The sequence below is a fragment of the Macrobrachium rosenbergii genome, chromosome 58, assembly GCF_040412425.1.
Source record: "Macrobrachium rosenbergii isolate ZJJX-2024 chromosome 58, ASM4041242v1, whole genome shotgun sequence".
In the NCBI taxonomy this organism is placed as follows: Eukaryota; Metazoa; Arthropoda; class Malacostraca; order Decapoda; family Palaemonidae; genus Macrobrachium; species Macrobrachium rosenbergii.
This window is the reverse complement of record NC_089798.1, coordinates 4,781,899-4,795,004: the sequence shown is the minus strand read 5'-3', so window position 1 is coordinate 4,795,004 and position 13,106 is coordinate 4,781,899. Positions and strand designations below refer to the sequence as shown.

General features: G+C 39.8%; 1 protein-coding gene across 2 annotated transcripts in view; it reads left to right on the top strand.

Annotated features, from left to right (window-relative positions):
- LOC136837204 (collagen alpha-1(I) chain-like) overlaps positions 1-13,106 on the top strand; it is a 505,330-nt gene that overhangs the window by 462,682 nt on the left and 29,542 nt on the right. The window lies entirely within an intron of this gene.

The window sequence follows — 13,106 nt, the reverse complement described above, 5'->3', positions numbered from 1 at the left end:
GAGAGGGGAATATATACAGCAGCTAAAACCTATCCTGTGTTAATTATTACATAGCTTGGTTGCCTTTGAGTTCAGTCAAAATTTGTTTTTTCTCTCTCTCTCTCTCTCTCTCTCTCTCTCTCTCTCTCATTGTCCTTCGTTTTCTCCTGTATCTTCTTCTGCTGAATCACATAGTAAGGCTCTTGTAGGAAGAGGGGGAGGGAGGGAGAGAGGGAGGGAGGAAGATGAAAAGGGGGTTAGTGATAGACGTCTATAAAGGGGGAGGGGATAGCAGAGTTCTCCTGCTTTGCAATGGAAATAAGAGCGTCGGGCTCTCGCTCTCTCTCCCTCTTGCTCTCTCTTTCTCTCGGGCAGTGTTACCATAGTGTACCATTCAGGCATGTTTTATACCCACTCGTGTTTTGGATCTTTTCGTCCATAGAAACGTCTTGGAGGCTGTGCAATGAGAGTATGGCTTCCTTATTGAACGAAACTGTTATTACTTTAGAAACCACCTGTCATACGGAACATAGAGTTGCGGAAAGTCCTTCAATGTTGGAAGAATTGGCGACCATTTTAGAATTGGCAACACTGCGGGCAGCGCCAGCTCCCACAGGCGACTCGGCAATTTTATTATCCCGTCTGCAACTACGGTTGGGCTTTTGAAGGGGGTGCCATGGGGGCCAGCGGGTAGGGAGAGGCGGAGGATGATGGAGATTGGGGATTGTTGGTTGGGGGGATGGGGTTGCAGCATGTTGGCTGGGTATGTGTGGAGTGTGAGCTTCGGCGGAAGGGGGAGAGAGAGAGAGAGAGAGAGAGAGAGAGAGAGAGAGAGAGAGAGAGAGAGAGACTGTTGGGGGAGGGGAGGAGCGGGTAGCGTTGTTGATACAGTAGTTCTACTGAATTTTATAATTTTTTAATCGGAGCTTTTTTCAATAACCTTATTAGTAAGATTACCTCCTGAAGGCTAATTGGCTTAAATTCTGATAAGTATGAAGCAAGCTTTGATGTGCATTTCGTTTGTTTTCCAGCGAGATGAACATCGATAACTAGTTTTAGACTGAAATAAAATTATTCTCTCTCTCTCTCTCTCTCTCTCTCTCTCTCTCTCTCTCTCTCTCTCGGTACCCGATATTTAAACTTGAACCATCGATAGGTTCAGGGTTTATTGGTCAGAAGGGTCCCTTGTTGGTTTTGTGTTGTTTACATTTTTCCTTTCACTTTTTTCCTTTTTGTTTTTTAGAGCGGTGCTCTATTTTGACTGCGTACTGGTCGTTGGTGTTTGCAGTTCACGCACTTTCATTGGGATTTCTGTATTTTTTCTCTTTGGTTTGAAGTTCACTAGCATGACTTCCCTGGCCTTTTCGCAAGAGCTTAGTTTGGCAGTTTTGTCGTTGTTACGTGTTAATTTCATTCTTAATTTGAAAGAAGTCAGTTGTTATGATTGACATGGCAGTATCTTAAGGCGTAGCTTATCGTGTGAGCATTCTTCATTTGGGTTTGGAAAGTTTACTCGGAGTTGGATTATCCTGACTTGGTTTGTAATCGTAAATTTCTCTACTCACTTTATTTACTTTTCGATGATTTGTATTCTCCTTTAAATTGTGTTGATTACTCAGATTTAGATGCTGTTATGAATCGTTAAACAGTATGGAGCTTCGAGGCCCCCAGTCACCAGTTGATGTTTTGCGACATCTCTCATTTATGAAGGCTTTTCCCTGATATGATGCTGTTGTTTTATTTTTTTAATAATACATATATATATATATATATATATATATATATATATATATATATATATATATATATATATATATATATATATACACATATATACAGTATATGTATATATGTGTGTATATATACACATATATACAGTATATGTATATATGTGTGTGTAGTAATCCTTTATTTTGAATTTAGAAGCTCCCCTGATTCTCTCCCTTACCTCACTGGTAACTTTGTAAAGTTAAGGTAGCAGGTTTTGAGGCTATTCTTGTCATTAGTGAGGGAAGTTACGTAGAGTACTGGGTGTTTTTTTTTTCATTACTTGTAGGGTGTCTTTCGTCACCTGCAGGGGCCGCTTTTTTTTTTTTTTATTATGTATCGATTTCGTCACGTACTGGACTTCCTATGACTTCTTTCCCATTGCAATTTCGGAACAGGCATTGAGGCAGGTATAACCAGCTATCACTTGTGACCGTACTTTAGTTCATGCTACAGTTAAGGGTAAGTTTTAGTTTAACGTGCAGCTTAAATACTTTTGTTTTTCTTTAGGTAGTAGGTATATTGTACTACTCTCTTGTAGGAAATTGCTGTGTTTACAGCGTCGAAGCCTTTCTTTGCAATTACACGACGGTAAACGCTTTACCAGAGCGCAGGTCACTCGCGTCTGTTATTTTACTTTCCCTCATCGCAATCTGTCTCTGTCGTCCCGCTCCCTTCCGTACATTCACAACAGCCAACTAACAAGCATGTACATAATTCACTGCTTTGGTCAATAGAGGCCTAATGGATTTTTCGGAAACGCCCCGTACCGTTTCCTCCGCGTCAGGTCCGGGTGCGAACACTGGTCAGGTCAGTTGTGATCTGAACACTTGACCACTTGCGTACGATGGAGAGAGAGAGAGAGAGAGAGAGAGAGAGAGAGAGAGAGAGAGAGAGAGAGAGAGAGAGATGGTTTCAGGCCAAGAAAGAGTTACAGTTCATCCGTGTTAATTTGATGAATCATCCCGCTGGATTTTGAAATATTTATTTTTCAGCGATTAGGCATCATTTTAAGTTTTCCAAAATACCAAGTTAGCAATTGTTCCCCTATTTATGAAAGAGCTTAATTTTCACACTTTCTTCATTCTTCCAAATTCCATCGCAAATTATTCTTTAAATTTTTAAGACGATTACCTCTTCATTGCAGTTTTTATTTACATGTAAACAGCTCTGGATTTCATGTCGAGCATGCATGAAATGTAGGTGACTAATCATCATTGCCCTACACATAAAGGTAATGCAGCATTGAAACGCAAACCGGAACAACTTGGAAACAGTGGAAGATTTCGACGAGCCAGCGTGGTCTTGCAGGCTTATTTTATGCCAATGGTCACGAGAAGGACAGTAATACATCATTTTTTTCAGTTGTTGTAGACCAGAGTTAACTTTTTTCTTTTTTGCGCTATTTCGGAAAGGGGAACCGTAGTTGGTACCTTCAACTGTTAACATTGTGTTTCAGATTTTTATCAGAATTTTCAAGAAAATGGGAAATAAATCAGTAGGCAAGAAAAGGCTCTTATCTAGGTCACTGTGAAAAGATCATGATCTCAAATTGACCTCAAACCCGAGTTCACTGTCATATTCATAAATGATGAAATTTCGAGTGATCATCCTAAGTAATGCAGCGCAGCGCGATCCCTTGTGTATTTGAAAGTAGATGCACTGCTGTTGAACAGTAAATCTGTATAGTATACTGAATGTGTATATTACATGTTTTACAGCTTTGTATAATAGTTTTGGCCTGAAGCGTTACTTAAAAAACGTTAATGGTGAGTCAAATATCGTTACAGGTGACGTTTGGCAGTAAGTAATCCATTCGCTGGTAGTTTTCATTATTAGTTTATAATGCCATGGGAATCATTATGACCAATAAGGAATAATAGAGTTATGTAGGATCAGACTTGTATTTTTTTAAATAGTTGTGTCATTCTCAATCTGTTATGTTTTGGAATACAATTTTTTTACAGTAGGGGAGTCAGTGTAAGCTAAAAGATACCGTGAATTAATGAGAGCAGATTTGCTGAAGAAAAGAATGTGTCAATATTTTTGGAAATTAAATATGAATTGGATCAGGCGTAGAAAGAAAACTCTCTTTACTATCGCTTATCCTTCATAAATTTGTCACGCCTTTTTCTGGCACAAGACCTAACCTGACTAATATACTGTAGACCAAACAAATATGACATAATTAGATTGAATAAGAAATGGGATTGCGAAAATGAGGTAACTGGTTTGAAAGGGATTGTGATAACATGAGAATGTGATGCTAAAGATAGTAACTGTTTGGATGTGTTGTACATGGTTTGGCATATTCTCATTTTTTCGATTCGCGCGCGCGCGCGTGTGTGTGTGTGTGTGTGTGTGTGTGTGTGTGTGTGTTAGCGAATTCTAATTTAATTCCTAATTTTAATGATGCTTCCCCATGTTATTGTTCCTTTAGGGTTTTTTTTTTTTTTAGAATAAAAGGTCATATTTGTGTGCGTGTGTGCTCTCAAGGAAATTATTCATGCGTGCTTAATTTCATCATAAGGATAGGTTGTAGTTTGCAAACTGGCAATTTGTTTTTTTGAAGAATGGATTCCGTTATGTGAACTTATTCTGTATTCAGTTGAAACTGAGATAATCAGGCATATGTGAAATTTATCATGTGTGTTAAATTTATGGAATGGACTGACAGCAAATACAAGAAAATAAACTCTTCAGAACGTAGGTTTCAAAGGAATTGTTTTGACATCTCGCCTTTATAATTTTCACGATACCTCAAGACTTGCAGACTGTGTATTAATAACTTTTTATCTTGAAGCGCTTTTCCCCATGTAAATCCCACTGTCTGCTGCCCATTGTATTGTCGCTTACAGAGTAGGGAATGCTAAACTCTCTCTCTCTCTCTCTCTCTCTCTCTCTCTCTCTCTCTCTCTCTCTCTTCCTTGATCACTTTCTCGAAAAATTCTCCCCCTCTTCCATTCCCCTTTGCCGTCACTCTCTTACTCTTCCCTTCATTCATCTCCCCCTCGCTTTCTCTCATATCGTTTTACTCTTTTTACATCGCTCTTCGTTGATCCTAAACTCTCTCTCTCTCTCTCTCTCTCTCTCTCTCTCTCTCTCTCTCTCTCTCTCTCTCTCTCTCTCTCTCTCTCATTTTCATTTCACGTTTTCTTAAATCCTTTCTATTCCAGTTATATACCCCTCCCGTTACCTAACTCTCTCTCTCTCTCTCTCTCTCTCTCTCTCTCTCTCTCTCTCTCTCTCTCTCTCTCTCTCAGTTTCGTTCCCCATTTTTCTCAAAGGTTTTTTCCTCAGTTCTCTCGCTATTTGCCCTCCCCCCCTTCCCCCCGCAAGAACGACTACTCGAGAGGGTACCCTTCTCTTCCTATCCCAACTACTACTCCTCCTCTCTCCCACCCCCCCTATTTCTGCCTCATCTCCATGTAAATTCTGGCGGGCGTCTCCGATTCCTCTGGAGGGCAATTCAGACTCTCTCTTTCTCTCTCCTGTTCCCTTCATTTTCCCCCATCTCTGTTTCGTCACAGTACACCGCTACCATTTTCAGGTGATGATCCGAGATGCTATGGTCAAGTGCTCATGTGTGCTTGTTCGACTGTTTGTTCATCAGCGCTTGTTTAGTTAAGTTACACATTTTTATGGCTGTTGTCTTCTATGGTTTTTGTTGTTCAGACCATTTTAGTTAAGTATTTTAATTTATTTTTTAAATTTTTAGATGTACGTGATGTCATTTACTACTGCCACTACCACACTGTTAATATCATTAGCAATAGTAGACTACTAATCTCTTACTAATTACAAATCGTGTAGTAACGTTTTCAGAAGACGATGGACATGCAGCAGCAAGCAGCGTTGAATGTGTTAATTCTAAAGCAATGTAACTTACAATATTTTTCTTTGTGTATATAATTTTTTTGGTTTCGGTATACATACAATCTGTTGGTGAAATGTCGATTTTCTAGAATAGGATCGGAAGGGCGCTCTCCCTAAAATCCAGTGTGTCTTAGTTGACCTAAGCAGGGAGTATTGTACTTCGTGGTTAGTCGACCCTTGTAGGTAGCAGCTAGAGCGGGGAGAGAAAGAAAGAAGAGGGAAATGAGCATCAGATGTAAGCGATCATTGCTCTATTAAGAATATGTACACTTTAAACGGGATAGCCTCTAAGAGGTAATCCACAACCTACATGGTGAAATTCATGCGATTCTCTCTCTCTCTCTCTCTCTCTCTCTCTCTCTCTCTCTCTCTCTCTCTCTCTCTCTAAACGACGAAAGCTTTCTCCCGAAGTCATGTCGTCCTATATCATTAATATCCCAGCTGATCAAAATCTTTGAGAAAATCATAAGGAGAGCTGTCGTCAAACATCATTCTGACCGATAACGATATCCTCCCTACTAACCAATATGGCTTTATACATGCCAGTGTGGTGTCACGCCTAGTTAGCTAGACGGTTAGTTGTCAGAATCATAGGTAAACTGATAGGTGGACCTGTAGGGGCCCCGCTACATAATTTCATTTTAACTTGAACGTTTCAAGTATCAGCCAGTGAAGCGTAATCCAAACCAGCTCAACTCATATCAAGTGTCCTTCGTAGAAGTATTCTTGTCCTCTTCTTTTTTTCTTATAATAATTAGCAATGTTGGTAACACGTGCAGAGCTCATTTAGGTCTGTGCTTTCGTACGATTCCGATATCTTGGCCTCATTGAACTCGAGTGAAGACTGAACATTTTCAAAGTCAGCTAGATCGTATAGTCTCTCTTTCTCTGGGTGCAGACGAACGAAGAAACCTTTAACGAGGAGAAAATGGAGCACATACATACGCTTCTGCTGAAACCAAGAAATTTTCATCATTTCTTGGACCAGATGGAAATGCCATTACGATAACCCACCGAGCAAAAGATCAGGGAGTCACGTCTGACTGTCGACAGAATCATAGCACACTGTCGTAAAAAGTCGGCATGGATACCAAGAACTTTTCTGAAAGAGATATCACCACCATGCGCAACGCTATGGGAGACTTTGATTAGACCAATCATAGACTATTGCTCCCAAGTATGATCACCATACCCAGCTATCTGTGGCCACATGGATGTGCTGTAGGGCGTACGACTCAATTTCTGTAAAGCGGTGGCTAACTTGCATGACCTTCCCTACTGTGCTAAACCTTGCTAAACTGAAGGCGTTGAAACGCCTGAAGCTATAAAATTCAGTGCACCTACAAAATAAAATTAGAGAGGGCTTGGTCTCAAATCTGCCAGCACGCTCATTAAAACCTACCAGAAACCTTTGCCCTTCAAACCGCCACAGTCCTAGAACTGGCGTCACATGCTTGCTACCTCAACCTACACTATCGTAACCCTGGCTGGATTTCGCGTACATCGTCATTTGCACTCAGGGCACCGAATCTACGGAATTATATATCTCACCGTGCATGTACATATTCATTTTAGCGACCCTTAGAAAGGGCATAATTCTAACTCTATCTGGCACCTTGTATTCAGTCCAGAAGTCAGCTCCTACACATATATACCTTAAAGTAATTGGAATTAGTAGTATGTAAGTCCAGTTGAGGAAGGGCCTCGTTGGAACCGATCTTCGGATGAACACCCGGCTGATGCGTTTTGTAAAGTGTGAACGGAAAATTACTGACACCTTTAATGTAAATTTTGTTCTCCCATAGGAACATTAATAGTTCATTTTGGACTAGAAATTACTTATATTTACTGTCATCTCTTTTTAGCCTATTTGTAATACCTTTCTGTTTCATGAATAAAAGGAAAGTTATAATTTTCAGAAAATGATGTCCTCCATACAGTGAAAACACACACACACACACACACACACACATATATATATATATATATATATATATATATATATATATATATATATATATATATATATATATATATATATATATATATATATATATATATATATATATATATATATATATATATATACACATACATACGTATGTTTGATTTACATATTTTATTATCGTCCATTAGTATCGTCTGTTTTTCACATGCATTATAAGTTTTTTTTTCTTAACTTACTAGGTTACACTGAAATGAATTTTTGTTCAGGATCCTTGTTACATTTAAAGAATGAACGCTTTCATCGATATTCATGAACTTAAAAAAAACAGTGACTGAATTTTCAAAAAGGAAAGTGAGAGATCATTATTTTGCTGAGAATCTAAAAATACATTTATATTTATCGGAATTTTGGCGCCAAGAACAAAAGAAAATAACGCCATTTTAGAAACCGTTTCATCGGATAATTTAGCCGTGGCCTCAGGTTCAGTTTTTATTTTCGGTTTTATTAGAAATTTTTCTCATGAGAGAGAGAGAGAGAGAGAGAGAGAGAGAGAGAGAGAGAGAGAGAGAGAGAGAGATATTGCTCTAGGACGGGATTTTCAGGTGCGTCAGCCTTTTGCAGAGCGTATTTCCCTGTTACGTCATGTCATCTCTGGACGTATCAAAAGAAAATTGTTAAATTCCCCGTCTTTCTGTGTCACTGGTTTAGAGCAAGCCAAAGTTAGAGCCAGAACAGGGAAATGGAACGCAAGAGTTGTTTAATGTCCCCGAGACAAGAATGAATCAACAATTTTTTCCTCTACCATCTCGGGGATTCCTTTGTGTGCGTTCGGATGATACCATGCGACTTTGACTCGTTACTAAACATTCGTCCGTATGGTAATACTATCTTGTTTTTTTACCTCTCGACTATTCAGCACAGTTATTAAGGGTTAATATTAACGAGAATACTTGTGAAATGCCAGTATGAAAGCAATAGATGGATATGTTAGAAAACGAAGCCGAACTAAAGCTTTGTGTTGTGATAGTGGACCCCGCTTTCCCTGAGCCATATTTTAAGGGGCCGGAGAAAAAGGCGCGCACGGCCGTAGAGTTTAGACAGCCACACATATTCACGGCTTCCTCTCTCTCTCTCTCTCTCTCTCTCTCTCTCTCTCTCTCTCTCTCTCTCTCTCTCAGCACACATATATAGTCGTCGTTTTTCATGTTATTTTCCATTCCGTGCTATTATTTTTATGTATGTGAATTTACATATTCACAAGTATGAACATACATAGACCCGACAGAGGAAAAAGTAGTTATGAAAAGCATCTACCTAGGGTGTTGAAAGTTGCCTTTGTGTGCAGAAGCACTCAGGAATTTTTAATGATAGTTTCTACTCGTCGGTTCTTGTGGGAGAGGAATAAGCAAACAAGAGGTGCGCTAGGAAGAGGAGAGAGAGAGAGAGAGAGAGAGAGAGAGAGAGAGAGAGAGAGAGAGAGAGAGTAGTGATAGGAGAGAAATCATAATTTTGAAGAGAGTGGAAAAGAAGTAGGGAAGGAATATAATTTGAAGGGAGTTGAAGGGTGGCGTATGAAGGAGATGATGATTTTAAGAGTGAAGGAGTAGGAGAGGTGTTTTTGAAGAGAGACGAGAGATTGAATTTGAAAAGGAAGAAACGAGCGGGGAAGAGAAGACATCCGCGAGGGAAGCGTACAAGAGAGAAGGAAGGGGTCGCTGCACCACTGGCACCTTTGCCAGGAAGAAAATGCCTTGGTAAACTTGACATGTGTATTCAGACGAAAGGAATGGAGCCGTAAACTGGAATATTTGACCGCCCGAGCCTTATTCGGGACCCTGTCAAAAAACTCAAGAGGTCAAGAGCTGTGGCATTTAATTACGCAGTTCCAGGTAAAGGTGACGAGAAATACGGTAGTGGGAGGGAGGCTATTATTTGCAAATGAAGTATTCTGATCAATCGTATGGTTGTGAAAAAAGCTGAGTAGAAACAATGTCCACAATTTAAACAAGTAAAAAATGCACCGGTTTCTTCGGCACAATCGAGCATATAATCATGGCCACCGAAAATAGATCTATCTTTCGATGGTCTCGAGATAATGCTATATGAGCCCCGACCCATGAAACTTTGTCACGACCCCGTAGTGGCCTGTCCTATAGCTTTGCCAGACGCACGGTCATGGCTAACTTTAACCTTAAAAAAGATAAAAACTACTGAGGCTAGAGGGCTACAATTTGATATGTTTGTTGATTGGAGGGTGGACGATCAGCATACCAATTTGCAGCCCTCTAGCCTCAGTAGTTTTTAAGATCTGAGGGCGGACAGAAAAAGTGCGGGCGGATAGACAAAGTCATCTCAATAGTTTTCTTTTACAGAAAACTAGAAATGAACGTTTGAAATGTTCAGCTCAAGCTGCTATTATCAGTGGTTTCCTGGCCCTCTCCCATTTTCTCATTGGTCATGGAATTGTGTAAAATAGCGAGGGATGCTCAGTAGCTGACTCTTGTCAGTTACAACATACGTGAATGTTTGCGTCTAAAGAAAAAGGTCACATTATAAAATTGTTCTTCACCAGAGTCTCGTTTCAGCAACGCGTTCATGTACACGGTGAACGCCGTTTGCACTTTTAAATTTTACCACCACCAAAATTTATACCTATCGTTGATTATATATTTGTTTGCTTGATAACTATAAAGTCTCCTTGTCTTGCGTTTGTAACACACATCCAAAGTTAGGCGACGCTTTCGGGCACGCGCGGATAACAATTATGGTATAGAGCAAGTGGTTAAGCTTTAGTACCTCGAACACGCGTCGCAATATCAAAGGTCATCGATGCTGAAAAAAATTAGTTGGTAGTGGTAAGGGAAGATGAGAGAGAGAGAGAGAGAGAGAGAGGAAGGAAGGAAGACAAGGGAAGAGATGGTGATGGCAGTGGTAGTGTTGGTGGATGTGTAAGGGGGGAAAGGGAGGAGGAAAAAGAGGGGAAAGGAGGTAGTAGGGGGAGCGGGGGGAGGGGTTCGGGACAGCCGCTCGATCCGGCGAGGAAAGTTACGAGGCAAGTTTGTGTAAAGTTATGTGCTAAGTTTAAGGGGGATATTGCCCCTTATTTCTTCTCCAGCGGTTCAACGGATTATCTCGAGAGGAACAATAATAAGCGATCTCTCTCTCTCTCTCTCTCTCTCTCTCTCTCTCTCTCTCTCTCTCTCTCTCTCTCTCTCTCTTGACCTTTCGTCATATATTCCTGGAGTGGCGGAGTTAGATTTTGTCATTTTTCCCAGTGTTGTTATCCTAAAACGAAATTCCACCTCTCTCTCTCTCTCTCTCTCTCTCTCTCTCTCTCTCTCTCTCTCTCTCTCTCTCTCTCTCTCTCTATATATATATATATATATATATATATATATATATATATATATATATATATATAATATACGTGTGCATAACATGGGTCTTGTGGTATAATCAGTAACATTTTCCCGTACCAGGCAGGAAGCCTCGGATTCAAACCTTGGGCAAGATGGGGCAGATGAGATCTCTCTGTTGAAAGCACTTGTGGCTTTGTTGACTTGGGATAAACCTTTTGTCGTCACCCTTTCTATGGGAATTTGCTGATTTATATATATATATATATATATATATATATATATATATATATATATGTGTGTGTGTGTGTGTGTGTGTGCGCGTGTATGTGTGTGCATTATGTAGATCAGATTAGTTTGTATGTTATACATTGACATATTAATTTCAAGGGTAGTCTTAACTAGTCAAGTATTTCGAATTGATAAGTCATGTTATTTTATACAGCATTATAACAGCATTCACGTTACATGTGTTGCATATGTCTGTATTGTTCATCGTTCTTTCTTGCTTTCCAGCCTTATTTTCCTTGAATTTCTCCTCTAAATCGTCTTCTCATTTGTCGCCCTCCCTTTCCAATTCCTCTAATCTCTTCTCTGGCTTTCTGTTCTCCCTACATTATTCTTGTTGAATTCCTTTGAGAGAGAGAGAGAGAGAGAGAGAGAGAGAGAGAGAGAGAGAGAGAGAGCGTGTATCAGACAAGCTGCTGAAGTTTATTGCGTTCTTATTTATCGTCTCCGGACACACTTTGCCGTGATTTTGGCGCCAAATGTTCTGACTTCAAAAGTTTTATTAGGATGGGCTTCTCCTTATAAGCCTGCCCCCGCTTCCTCCCTCTCTCACCTCGCTTCTCCCCCGACCCTCAGCCCGATCCCAAAATTAACAGTTGGATAGCAAACATTAATTATTTGCTTATGAATGGTCCGAAATTTGTAGCAGTAAATTTCTCAGTGGTTTGGTCTTTTGTGGTGTCATTTTAATTTTTGTCGCATCGTATTTGCGCCGCTGGGTGCAATGGTCATTTTGGTCACTAGTACTTCATTAGGTAGAAGATAAGTGCGAGACTTTTTCTGCTGTCTGCACTTATTTCTGAGGCCAACGTGCCTTCAGCACTTTTAATTCCTTTGCAGTGATGAAATTCCTGGAGGTGTTGAAGTTGTTTCCGTGTAGTTTCTAGTTACAGACTTTGGACAGTTAAATATGGCCAAATTCATCCGTAGATTTTGAAGTCATGGCTCTCCGTCATTTATCTTGGATAACTTGCTAATAGTACCACAAAATCTTAACTTTTTTTTATTCCAGGACACCTTCCATTTCTTAAAACTCATTTTGTTAATGTTTGTCTGTGATTTGGTATAAACCTTTTCAATGTTTTGTGGTTATTTCCAGGTTTATTTTCCGTACGCTTTTTGCTTATTTTAGTTCCTAACAGCCCTTATCTTCAGTTCATCATTTTTGTCCTTGGCCACCTTTGCTCTCTCTCTCTCTCTCTCTCTCTCTCTCTCTCTCTCTCTCTCTCCTCTCTCCCCCACCCCCCTTCCTTCCTTTTCAGGCTCTCACCATTCTGCCATTAACATTTTCCCGCTGTGTAATCTTTTTCTTCCTCCCGTTCTCTCCAATTATCTTGCCTTTCGTTCGTAGCCTTCGTTTCCCTCCATCTCGTCTCTGAACCACCATCATCATTATTGAGTAAAGCCACAACACAAACTCTTATGCAGTGTTTGGCTAACTTTAAAAAGCAGGGGAGAGAGCGTTTGTTCCTACGCTCCCGTCTCTTCTTCCTCCAACTCCTCCTCCTCCTCCTCTCCCTCTTAGTCACGCTTGCTTCATCTTTTTCCTTATCGGTCTCCTGTCCGTGGGTGTAGATGTATGTGCCTACATCCTTTGCTGTCTAATCCCTTGTGGGCTTTAATAATAAATATATATATATATATATATATATATATATATATATATATATATATATATATATATATATATATATATATATATATATATATATAAAACATTAATCTGTTTTCTAAACAAGTAGTGGCTTCCCCAGTGGTCTCTTGCCCAATTCATACTTTTAGCTTCTGAATCGTTGATGAATACCAGTAGGAAACTTACTCGTCATTATGTATGTATGTATGTATGTATGTATGTATGTATGTGTGTGTGTCACAGAAAGAGAATAATCGAT